Source organism: Rhineura floridana, chromosome 2, assembly GCF_030035675.1.
Source record: "Rhineura floridana isolate rRhiFlo1 chromosome 2, rRhiFlo1.hap2, whole genome shotgun sequence".
In the NCBI taxonomy this organism is placed as follows: Eukaryota; Metazoa; Chordata; class Lepidosauria; order Squamata; family Rhineuridae; genus Rhineura; species Rhineura floridana.
The window spans coordinates 22,965,930-22,978,734 of record NC_084481.1 but is presented as its reverse complement, the minus strand read 5'-3'; the positions used below and the strand labels follow the sequence as shown (position 1 = coordinate 22,978,734).

Here is a 12,805-nt window from a genome sequence, read left to right as displayed (position 1 = left end):
GACTCACTCCACACAATTATTATTCAGTGTTAGCAGATGCTTAATACTTAAAAAGCAAAGCAGAGCAGTGTAATGGTTTTCTGGGAATTTAGCATTCCTAACACTTTTCAACCAGCCAACAGTCTAAATGGGAAATGCTACAAAGCTTAAAACCTGGTGGTTTTGCTAGATTTTGTAGCACTGTATAGTAGCAATGTGAAACTGAAATTTGTTTACAACGGCCAGTATACCTTTCCTTCTCCTTCCTTTTGTTGTTTCTGTCATTCTGCTCCAGCTCCCACTCACTCTTTCCACTCTGATGAAACAGTCTTTTTCATCTTCCTGTTCCTAGTTTTTAGCAAAACTAACAGGCTTCACCTGTTGGGATGAATTAGCTCTGCTTCTGATACCATCTATACTCCAACTTCACAAGTACTCGCATAAAATGACAACAATAATACAAAACACAATTATAATGCCAATAACCATGGTAGTACTCCAGCTGACACACAAAAGCAAACCTTACATTAACCTTGGGTTTTTCCAATAAATATCTTCCTATCACAAGCAGCCTATCATCAGCATATAAAAATCAAGTGATTACTTGTGCATCTGAACTGGTCCCTAGCATGCATCTATGCCACCTTGAGACAGGAAACAAACAGGGCCAGCCCTACCATTAAGCAGAGTGATGTGGCTATGTCAGGCAGCAGATGCTGGAGAAAGAGGGAGATGCTGGCTGTTCCTCTTGAGCCTTCCCCCCCAACTATTTCCTTCTGATGGTGGACAGAGCTTTGTGCGCCAGGCAGGCAGGCAGACCTGCACTGTCTAAATTAGCCTGCTGTCTTCAAGTACAATGGAGGATGCTGTCCCATCACCAGTGCTGAAGTAATATAGTTTTTATTTGTTGTAAATTGCTTTGATGTTTTTTTGAATGAAACAGCGGTATACAAATATGTTTATGAATAAGTAATAAACAAACCACCAGTCTGATCGAGTAATGCATGTGAAATGACAGGAGGAATGCCATTTTGTCCTTCACCCCATGCAGAATAATTTGTCTTGGGCTGGTCCTGGATACAAATGTGACAAAGAAAAGATACAATCCAGTCTCTCAGATGAGGAAACAAAGACCACATCCAAGAGCAGTAAGGGCCCAGTAGCACTGGGTGCATAGACACCTCCTACATTCTCCCATGAGCACATGGAACTACAGAGTTCTCTCTTTCCAAGGGCATGCCTAAGACTAGTTTTGTTCTGGCCAAACATCCATAGCCTGAATTGCCATGTCTTCTGATCAGGGATGAATACACCAATTAAACATTGTCTTTCAAACAAAAATGCCAATGGATGATTAACTATGGTGGGTGGAAAACACAGGTGGCTGGAAAACATAACTAAATAACATTAGGTTCTTCAAATGAAATGTGAACCAATATTTTCTTTCCCCAGTATGGTTTTTCTCCCCATGCCCTAAGTTCACTACATGAAATGCCCCAAGATGTCAGAAGCGACATGTCTTAATAGAGAGTTGCCAAGTCAAACTGCTTGGCTTTCTAGTCAATCCATGTTGCAGATCCCTGGATGCATCTGCCATACTATTTTTTTTAATTAGAATGCAATGCCTTTCACATTATAAATAATTTACCTGTAACATTAGATGCAAACTGTATAAATCTTAAATCAGGAATTGCAGTTGCAATGAAGAATCTTAACATGTCAAACAATTAAATTAAAAATGATAAAAGTAAGGAATGTCATCAATTTAAATTTTTAGCTATCACTAAAACAAGGTCAAAAGCTCTCTGAGACTTTTGCATAATCTCTTTGTCTGCCCCCAGAAGTCAATACAGATGCACTGACAGAGGGATGAGACCCATGTACACCACCCTGAGCTCCTTGAAGGATAGGTTAGATATAAATGTAATAAATAAAAAAATTAATGTGTTTCTCCAAGGGTCATTTTCCACGTTACCTTCATCAATGTGGGAACTCTTAGAAGAGCTTTTGCCAACCAGAAGCCCTCCAGATGGTTTGGTTCACAACTCCCATCAGTAGTGCAGACTGGGGCTGATAGGAGTTGGTGAAGGCTGTGTTAGAACACACAACTCCTTCCTGAGCCACTTAGTAATGTGGAGGGGATCCACCACACTTCCTTCAATGCCAGCACTGCTGCAGTTTCCAAGAGAGATGGTACTGGGATGTGAAAGAACTACAATATGAATTTCTTCTATGTGACTAAAGAACCTGATAATCAACCAGAATAAGGAACCACAATGCAACAACTACTACAAGTAATGCAAAAAAGATTATTTTAGCACATTTTGCCTAAATAAGTCTTTTTTAACAAATATACCACATTTCTCACGGTTAAAGCACTATGTTTTGTACCTGCTGAGAGAATGCAATGGCAACACTTTAATCTCAAAAGAGCACTTTTGGTGGATAGCCTCTCCTCTAAGCATTCCTTCTGAAACACTGCTACCTTAACTCTACCTCTACACTTAACACAAACAGCTGGGAAATTATATAGACAGGGCTCTTCAGAGCACATCCACTTTCTTTCTTCATCCTATGTGCAAGGTCCAGAAGAGAAGCAGCAACATGTAGGCTTAGGAGATGGAACTTCTACACTGCTTTCACACTTCTTTATTGGCCACCATAGCCAGCAAACGATTGCAAATTCTGTATGGACCTCTGATGAAGTCTTGCTGAAGATTCAATACACAATTTATTAGGCAGGTGTGTCAGTGCCAGGCGGGCACAACAGAGAGGCCCAGATCAGGACTGGTGCCATTACTTCCCAGTAGCTGGCCAGCTTAGGATCTGGTGGATCCTTGACCAACCCAGATCTGTCCCGTCCTTGCCTGTTTCAGGGGTTTATGCCAGCTTCTGCCTACAGTTTAGTTGGGCATAGTGGGCAGCTCCACACTGGCAGAGCCCACACACATACACACAGATCTGGCTGAAGGAACACCACCATCATCTCATCCAAACCCTTTCCAGCGCAGCAGATCCTGTTTAATCACAATCAGAATTTATTCTTACAAAACATATTTCTTCTTGCATTAGGTTGGCAAGGCAGCCTATTGTCTGGTAGGCAGACACTGTCAGTAGTCAATTAGTTTCTTAGAAGGCATCATGAGTATGGCTAGTTTTCCCTGGTCAATCAAAAAAAGGAAAAAAGAAATTTATTTCATACAAATCTGCAATATGTAAGCCATTAAAAAAACAAAAAAAAAACAAAGGGTCTTTGGGGTACCCAACAGATCTATGCCACTTGTTTGCTCTTACTTAAAGTTGGCTTGGAGAACTTTGAAGTTTAAGAAGCAATGATAACTGGGCTGGCCCTACCATTAGTCAGAGTGAGCCCGCGGGCTCAGGTACCAGGTTTTAGGTGTCATGAAAGGACAGCAAATTGTTAGTTATTTAATTTATTGTATTGTATTTTGCTCCAAGGGAGAAGCAATCATGGGATTTCTTGCTTCAAACAACAGACTAGTTTGGTTAGCCTTGGGTAGTATGCAGCTTGACTTGTGGAGGGAGGACCACCACTTGTTGCTCCACCTCAGGCAGCAAAATGTCTTGGACCAGCCCTGAATGCCAAACCAACCATCATTTTTTATTTTGCACACAGCCAGGTCAAGGTAGCAATACTGGATTGTATGTCCACATATCCCTTTCAGGGCCAGTCCTACCATAAGGCAGAGTGAGGCAGCGACCTCAGGTAGCAGATAGTGAGGAATGAACAGAACTGTGTGAGCCATGCAGCCTGCCCTGCTCCTCCTAGGCTAGTCTGCTGCCTTCAGGCGCAGCAACAGACTCTGTCCTGTCAACTAGTGTTGATGTAAGAGTAAACTACCAGTCTTGTCAACTTTTGTACAAGGAGCGGGAGAGACAATCTTGTCAGGTAGCATGATGTCTTGGGCCAGCCCTGATTTCTTTTCAGGTCTTACTATGCTGGAGGGGAAAATAGGGTGGCCACTTATGCATTACCAAAACAGAGGAAATGCATCATTAAAGAAAGAAGTCAAAAGAAAAAGATTTGTATATGATACTCAATATTTCTAAATTTGCATGTAAACATAACTATTATACAATATCATAGAATTATAGAATCATAGAATAGTAGAGTTGGAAGGGGCCGATAAGGCCATCAAGTCCAACAACCTGCTCAATGCAGGAATCCAAATCAAAGCATTTCCGAGAGATGGCTGTCCAGCTGCCTCTTGAATGCCTCCAGTGTCAGACAGCCCACTAACTCTCTAGGTAACTGGTTCCATTGTCATATGGCTCTAACAGTTGGGAAGTTTTTCCTGATGTCCAGTCGAAATCTGGCTTCCTGCAACTTGAGCCCATTATTCCGTGTCCTGCACTCTGGGACGATCGAGAAGAGATCTCAGCCCTCCTCTGTGTGACAACCTTTCATGTACTTGAAGAGTGCTATCATATCTCCCCATAGTAGTGAAGGCTGCAAGTAGGTGACCTGTGTGCCTACTCTGTCTGCTGTCCAGTTGCTAGCTGTTGATGGACAACTTCCAGGCCCCTGCTCTTGCTTCTTAAGGTTCTCAAGGTTCTTTTGTCTTTAAATGGGATAGCCCTTTAGAGGACTATGCTCTGTATAATACAATACATTGCCACACTAAGGGGAAAGCTCCACCACAGGATTCTTGAGTTACACTTAGCAACACTGTCCCTGCATATAACTGCTCTCTCTCATTCCACAGACGCTTCAGATACTCTGAAGTAGTGGATATTGGAAAAGCTCCTAATATACTGTGTAAATTTTGACAGGGATTTCTGAATTCTTTTTAACTCCTAACACATTATTAACACTATATAAATGCTAAATTAAAGTAATTTGTTAACCTTAGCTCAAAATTATGTGGCCACTGTTGATTTGGAAGACAGAACAAGTTATTATATACATCACTCATGGTCCAAAAATATTGGCTTGGCCTGGTAGCCAGACTTTATTTATGCTCATCACCAAAGTTGTCCCTTTCCTCCCATTTTTCAAGTCCCTGGCATGTGTTTAGAGCCTGGAGGAGAGAGGAGGGGATTGGTTTCACTGGGGTATAAAAAGACTGCTGCTGTTTCTTACCTCCTCCAAACTTCAGTACAACTGAGAGGTCAGAAAGAGTGATATGTTAACATAAAAAAAACAAATCTGTGTCCCCCCCCCCAAAAAAAGACTACTGGTCCAGCTAGGAGCAGATCTTCAACATTTGAAGTTGCAATTGAACCTGAAGCCATCACCATACTAAGCATGTGCTCTGCCACTGAACTATGCCCTCTCCCCAGTCTCTTGTCAGTAGGGATGTACTAGAATTCCGCCCAATTTGGATTTGGTACCATATTTTCCATTAATTTGCTTTTTCTCAATAGCTGAGGATTAGATTTTAATGTAAGGAATTTCTGAAGCTATTTGTGAAAATGTACTTTTAAAAAAAATCCCACCTCTCAAACATCAATTGCAAGAATTATAATTTAGCAATATTTCCTTTAAAAATATAGATATTAATACAGATTTTTTTTTCGAGCATGAAAACATGGATTGGTAAAAACAGTGGCCAGCAGATAAAGAACGAACAAAGTGATGCCAATCTGTCAGATTGATGGAATGCTTTCAAACCAACACCGCTCAACAGATCTCATTCCTACTGGTCAGAAGCATTTTTCTTGTCAGAGAGCTAAGGGTACTCAACCCAATGAGCTGGCAAGTGGATTTTGAGATACCTGTTTAAACATTGGTACACCAGTGAACTAAGGGCAATGAAACAGGCTGGATTGGCTACAGCACAAGTGGGAAAAGACATGCTGTGAGGCTGATCGGGCACGAGTAAAACATCTTAACTGTGCCTATTGTGTGGCGGTGAAGGCAGTGAAGAAGGCCCACTTCTCTGCCACCACTGCATCCTCAAGTAGCCATTCAGTGGGAGGGGGGTTTGTATTGTTAGGGGTCTGTTGACATGAACTCCAGGAAATGGAGTTTTAGAACCTTTGGAAGCCACTGTGAATCGTGTGCAAGGCACTTTGAGGGTAAAGTTGCTCGAATCCATAGCAATCTTGATGCCTCATCGACATCTACTGTAGTCCCCAGTGAGGTGTCTAGTGCAATGTCTGCTACAATTTTTTGGGATCAGTATCAGTTGATATGGCCTGATGCTTGCCCTTCTTGGCTTATTAAAGCTTGTCAAGGGGATATGACCGAGGGGATCCAGGGTGTGGTCAACGCGTCTTTGTAGGAGGGAGTGGTCCCAGCCGCCCTGAAAGAGACAGTGATCTGACCACTCCTGAAAAAGCCCACCTTAGACTCATTGGTCTGTGACAACTATCGCCCCATTGCAAATGCCCCCTTTTTAGGGAAGGTGACTGAGAGGGTTGTGGCACAGCAATTGCAAGTACTCTGGGATGAAACAGATTTTCTTGACCCATTCCAATCTGGGTTCAGGCCTGGTTATTGGACTGAATCGGCTTTGGTTGCCCTGATGGATGACGTTTATCAGAAGGACAGGGGGAGTGTGACCCTGATATTCTTACTTGATTTCTCAGCGGCTTTGGATACCATTGACCATGGTATCCTTCTGAGCCGACTTGATGACAGGTTCCGATACTATCTCCAGGGTCATTTTCAGAGAATAACATTGGGTGATTGTCATTTGGCCCCATCAGTTGTACTGTGAGGTGCCAAAGGATACCATCTTGTCCCCAATTCTGTTTAAACATCTATATGAAGCCCTTGGGAGCAGTCATTAGAAGATTTGGGGCAAGGTGTCAGCAGTATGCTGATGAAACCCAGCTCTATTTCTCTGTAACATCTGAATCAGAAGAGGCCATGAAAGCCCTGGTCTGGTGCCTGGACTCGGTGGTGGGCTGGATGGGGGCCAATAAACTGAGTCTGAATCCTAGCAAGATGGAGGCACTGTGGGTTGGTGGTTCCTGAGTTCAGATAATAGATCAATTGCCTGCTTTAGATGGGGTCATACTCCCTTTGAAAGAGCAGGTTCATAGTCAGGGGATGCTCCTGGATTCATTTTTGTCATCTAGGTGACCTCAGTGGCTAGGAGTGCCTTTTACCAGCTTCATCTGGTAAGATAGCTGTGGCCATTTCTGGATCAGGATAGCCTGACCATTGCTGTCCATGCACTGGTAACCTCCAGGCTTGATTACTGTAATGCACTTTATGTAGGGCTGCCCCTGAGGTTGGTCCAGAAGCTGAAGTTGGTGCAAAATGCAGCAATGCAACTGCTCATTGGGGCAGGGTATTGCCAACATGTCACCCTGCTGCTGAAAGAATTGCACTGGCTGCCCATTCACTACCGGGGCAAGTTCAAGGTTCTGGTTTTGGTGCACAAAGTTCTATACAGTTTGTATAGATCGTAAAGATCATCATAGCCCTTATATGCCCAGTCAATCATTGCCCTCTGCAGGCGAGGGCCTCCTGCAAATACCATCTTATAAGGTAGTCTGTTCTGCGCAACATAGGAAGAGGACCTTTACTGTTGTGGCACCAACACTTTGGAGTCGCCCCCTCTTAAATATTAGACAGGCACCATCTTTGTCATGGTGAAGCCTCATTAAGAACATGTAATTCTGCCAATCCCCAGACATGAGAATTGCAGACCCATAGCACTCCATCTTGTCTGGCTTCAGCTTCAATTTGTTGACCCACATTACTGTCGCCAGACACTATTGCAGGAGTAGTGAATGTGGTGCCCTCCAGAAGGTGCTTGACTACACCTCCTATCATCCCTGACCACTGGCCCTGTTGGCTGGGCTGATGGGAGTTGAAGTCCAGCAAAAATCTGGAGGGTGCTACTTTCACTACCCCTGCAGTAGAGTATTATGCTGTTTAAGAGCAGCACCTTGGCAATCTGCACACTGTTGAGAAAAGCAGCTTTACTAACATTAGAACATAATTCTTTTGAGTAGCTTTGTTTAAACAAGTCAATAGAAACATTTTTTAACAAAATGTAACATTATTAACCAGGTATATGAGGGTATACAAGCAAAATCTTTGTAATATTTGAGTGTCACTATGCTGAAACTCAGCATTGCCATGTTATTTTATCATCTATCACCGCTGTAGTAAAGGATCACTGTGCTTACAGTCCTGCCCCCACAACCATGAATATATGTATCTGCAACTGACGATTACACTTATGCATGTGATAAAGTGAACTCTGGTTCACAAAAGCTTATGCCATAATAAAATGTGTTTATCTTTAACAAATTTAGCATGACCTTTTTTTACTATGCTGACAACAAAGTTGAAAGATTAATCAATTGAAAGCAATGTTATATGAACATATGAAGAGAAGTATTGTTCACAATCTTCATAAGCAATGAGGCACAGTGTCAGGATATAATTTAGCCATGTACATTGTTTTTTATTAAAGAGGTTTGCTGAACTATTCAAAGTTCGCGTGGATTACTATGGCATTAGCTGAACCTGAAAAATTTATATCACAAGAATGAAGGTGCTGATCTTTGTTAAAGCTATTTAAGCTGAACTCAGAATGATTTATATTACATTACAAGAGTGAATATTTTTGCCTCTGTTATAACTGCCTGCAACCATACTAATTGGAGCAGAGATTATTGTGGATTGACAAGTTATCACAAGAGTGAAAGTATTTTAACGGATATAACTACCTGTTTAATTCTTCAGTGACATTCCTTGAACTTTTCTATGAAGATTATACTTATGGACTTCTAATCTTGATGGGTTGTCAGTATCGTATTGCTGTTCCTCTGTTATAGCAATATTGTTATTGCATATTTGCCTTTCCAAATAATACTGTTGTGTTTTTATAATACAAAATTTACAGTATATCCAAGAATTTTCTATTTAATTATAAGCTTTTGTGTAGTGGTAATCTCAAATGATATTTCATTTGACCTACATATCAGTGGTGGAAGCAGGCAGAACAGGTACTGAGTATGAAACAAAATGATATGGAATTTAGAAAAAGGTTTTGTCCACATTTATCACCAAGCTTAGAGTTCTATATAGTATTATGGGTATTCCAGAAAGAAAGAAAAAACATCTCCTCCAAATTTGTAGTTGACATTACAAGACCACCTGCAAAATACACATCACAATATCAAGGAAGAACCTTTTCCAGTGAATAATGCAATCAGGGCAAATCTAAGACAGATTGGAATAAACTGCAAAAAAAAAAGGAAAGGAAAAAGAGCATATCTGAAACTAAACAAAAAGAAAGGAATTTAAACCAGAAATTAATTACAATGTTGGTTGAGGGGAAGAGAGTCAAAATGTTTGAACAAGCAAATTCTTTCATCTAAAGCAATGGTTCCCAATTTTTTCCCCTCATGGACCACTGTCTGTTGTAGCAAATGTAATATGCTATGCTAGATGCTGTATTATTTTTAAAGGTATTTTTATTGCTTGTTTTATTTCTTATATATTGTATTTTATTGTATTACAGTTTGAATTTCATAGAATTTTCATACACAAGAAATAAAAAAGCAATAAAATACCATTAAAAATGATGAATGACTGCAATGGATATGCTGCCTCCCATCTTCAACCACAAATCCACAGACATGCCACGGACCACCTGAATGATGCTTGAAGACCACAGTTTGGGAACCCTGATCTAAAGCAACTAAAACCTAGGTTCTGCTTTACAATTTAGATCAGTGGTTTACTAGAACATAAACTAGAATATAAATTGGGCAGGTTGCACTCTCTCTGCTACTAGAAAAGAAGCAATCTGTTAAAGGCACTGGATGAAACAGTAGATCATCTGAGTGGTCAGTTTCACTCACATTAACATTTTGCTTCTCAAATCTGAGGAATACATCTTCATCCCTAAAAGCACTTTTTAAAAAGGAGGGGAATGGTTAAATTATCAACCACTTGGCATTAGGGAATTAGAGATTTTATTTATGTATTATGTTAAAGAATTTATTTTGTTTTCTTTCCCTGTGAAGCTCTTCAGAATGAAAAAGACTTACTGAAAATTAGTGCAATAGTCATCACTCCAGTTAGCTTGCCAACAATAAACAGCCAAGCTGGACAGAAGGAACCATCAGGCATATGATTAAATATGTTCAGTACTTTTAAAGTAAAGTCACTTAATGAAGCCCATTTTTTCATATCTCCTAGGGAAAAATGTTATATAAGTGCATCTTATACAAGCTTTTTTTTGTTGCAAAAATTTAAGTTCCTTAATATATTGACTAAAGGGAAAAATACAACCCTGCATTTCAATAAGGATGCAAACTATCTACTTCTTGGTGGTCACACACAAGCTACCAACAGCACCCAGTTATGTAACTGCCATCCCATCCAAAATGAAATGCTAGTGACACCATTAACGTTCTCTTCCTCTCTTTTTTTATTTTTCCTGGTTTTTCAATAATGTTTGTTCAAAATAGGCAAAAGAAAATCAGATCTCCAGCAAGAATAATCTCTAGAGGGTGTGTGTGTCAAAATAAGTAAAAATATTGTCAACTTGTTCATATTTTTCTACAACAGCTATAGTTAAACAAAAAGGAACGTCCCTGTATAATACAATACAAGGCCCTGTACACAAATCTAGTCATTTGCAGTCTCACATTCATTAATCTAACAAAGAAAATAACTTCAACTTTATGTCAAAAGCAAAACATAAACCGAAGGCCACTGAACTAAATAAAACATATGAACTGAAAGATTGCATGCGACTAGCTTATGCCCAATTCCAAATGCTCAAATACTTTTTAGCTAAACACTTGAAAGAATACACTCCTGAACCATCTTTCTTTTTTCCCTGTGAATTTCTTCTGAATTTGACTCCTTGCCACAGGAAACCTCAAAAGCCAAATGTTTCCACTGATACAGTCAGAGATTACTTGAATTACATGTTGGGGGGGATTATTAGTTTGCTGCCATTTTCACACCATAATAGTAAGCCCCAGCACAGCCAGCCTGACTAGTGTCTAATAAGGAAATCCTTGTGTAACCGCCCAGTGTGTGTGTGCGCGCGCAAAAGCACAGAACATGGGTTGGGGGGGGAATCATAAAGGAATGGAGGAATCTGACAAATCTGCCATTACACTTCAAACACGAAAGGTAGACATGAAAGCCCGGCCTTCCAGGTGACTTCCTGGCATAAAAGGTTTCATCCACACAATACTTAGACAAGAAAGGATGCTGCCAAGACTTCAGCTGCTCTAAGGAAAGGGCATAATAAAGCCAATAGGTACGTGTATGCCCCCCCCAACAGACTCATTTTATCATTATTCTCTTTGCTGTAGAGAGAATTGGGTGTGCGTTGTGGCGACGACACCAATCACCCAGCGGCCCACGCAAACAAAGCAGCTTCTTCATCCAGCCATCCATCCTTCCTTCTACCTGATGGTGGAGGAGCAGCAAAACAGAGAGAGGACATTTTAAAAAAAGCCCCTCCTGCCGCCCCCACTGACACTGCAGGTCCCTTTCAAATTCAACTTACCACCAGCAGCGCAGTCTGCAGCCAGCACTTGAGAGGGAAAGCTGGCAGGGAGGGGAAGGATTTTCCAGCCGCTGAGCTCCGGTAGGCGAGGATTCCTGCCCGCCTGTCTCTTTCTCTCTCCTCCATGCACCAAGCAACCCCTCCCTCCAGCAGCGTCTTTGAAGGATGCTGAGGACAGGAGCAGGAGGAACTGAGGGGGGAAGAGAGAGGCTACCCCAGTCCTTGCAGAGAATATCAGCTCCTCCTGTGGGTGGGGGCCGCCTTCCCTTCAACCTGACGAGGAGCAGCTGCTGCTTCCTCCCTCCTTCTCCTTTTCCTCCCGCACTCCGTTAGTGGCTGCCTTTCCCCCTCCCCGCGCTCGTTCGCTCTCAGCAGCAGCCGCCTTAATTCTCCCACTGCCTGCTCCTCTGGCGACGGGGCGCTGCTGGCATTTTTGTGTTCACGAGCCCCCACGTCCTAGAACAGGCGGGCGAGACCCGAAGGACCCGCCTTGCGGGCGAGGCAGAGGAGTGGGAGAAGCGGCTTCGCCTCGGCTCCTCGTTTCCTCACAGCAAAAGCCAGAAAATGCGAGGTGCCATATTCGGGGCAGCGCCGAGGGACGGAGGGAGGCCCGTGGCGTTTGCTATTGAGTGCGGGGAGGGGGAATAGGAGGGGCGTGCTCCGCTGAGGAAAGAGAGAGAGGCGTTTGCTGCCGAGGTTTTAGGACAACCGCAGCAGCTACGGCCAAAGGCTAGAAGATTCAGCCACTCTCCAAGCGAGAAAGGAAAAACCAACACCGCATTGCTTCGCCGGCTCTCCGCCTTTCCTGCTTTGCCGCCTTTCCTATTTTCCTCATCCCTCCCTTGGGCTCTTCCCTCCAGCTGGTGCTGCCAGAGGGTGGGAAACTAACCCTAACCTCCACCTCTTTGTAGGGACTGAAAGGAGAGAGAATTGTGGGTAATTCCAGCTGTTCTTACCCTCTCTGGGGTCTCCCTCTTCCTCCCTGTCAAACCTTGCTCGCGCAGGAGGAACCCGCCTTCCCCCTCCAAAAGCCAATGTGGACACCGCCCCCTACCGCCGCCAGAGAGCAACAATAAGGGCGCCGCAGCGGCATGTCAGAAGCCTTTCCTCCGCCACCTTTCTCTCACAGGGCTGCCCCTGTGTTGACAGTGTCCCGTTCCAGCGCGTGACGACCTGCTATGGAGAACACGCCACGTAAGAGTCTTTTATCCAAACTCTCTGCACCATCTGATTGTGAAGCGAGGCCAGACCTGATATTACATGTTATTGGTTTATGGCGGCCGAAATTGTGTTATGGCAAGCCTCTGAGGGCTTAATGATAAAGATGGTGTAGGAAGTAGGGATGTTGTGTACACAGG

The 12,805-nt window shown here is 42.7% G+C and overlaps 1 protein-coding gene across 6 annotated transcripts in view; it reads right to left on the bottom strand.

Annotated features, from left to right (window-relative positions):
• The window catches only part of HECW2 (HECT, C2 and WW domain containing E3 ubiquitin protein ligase 2), a 299,050-nt gene extending 286,582 nt beyond the window's left edge, over positions 1-12,468 (bottom strand). For 5 of the 6 annotated variants that reach the window (XR_009760443.1, XM_061608168.1, XM_061608167.1 and 2 more), the window contains exon 1: positions 11,448-12,385. The gene's annotated coding sequence lies outside the window, so the exon portion shown is untranslated. The other variant, XM_061608169.1, reaches the window with a different exon arrangement.
• Between the last annotated feature and the right edge of the window lie 337 nt (positions 12,469-12,805).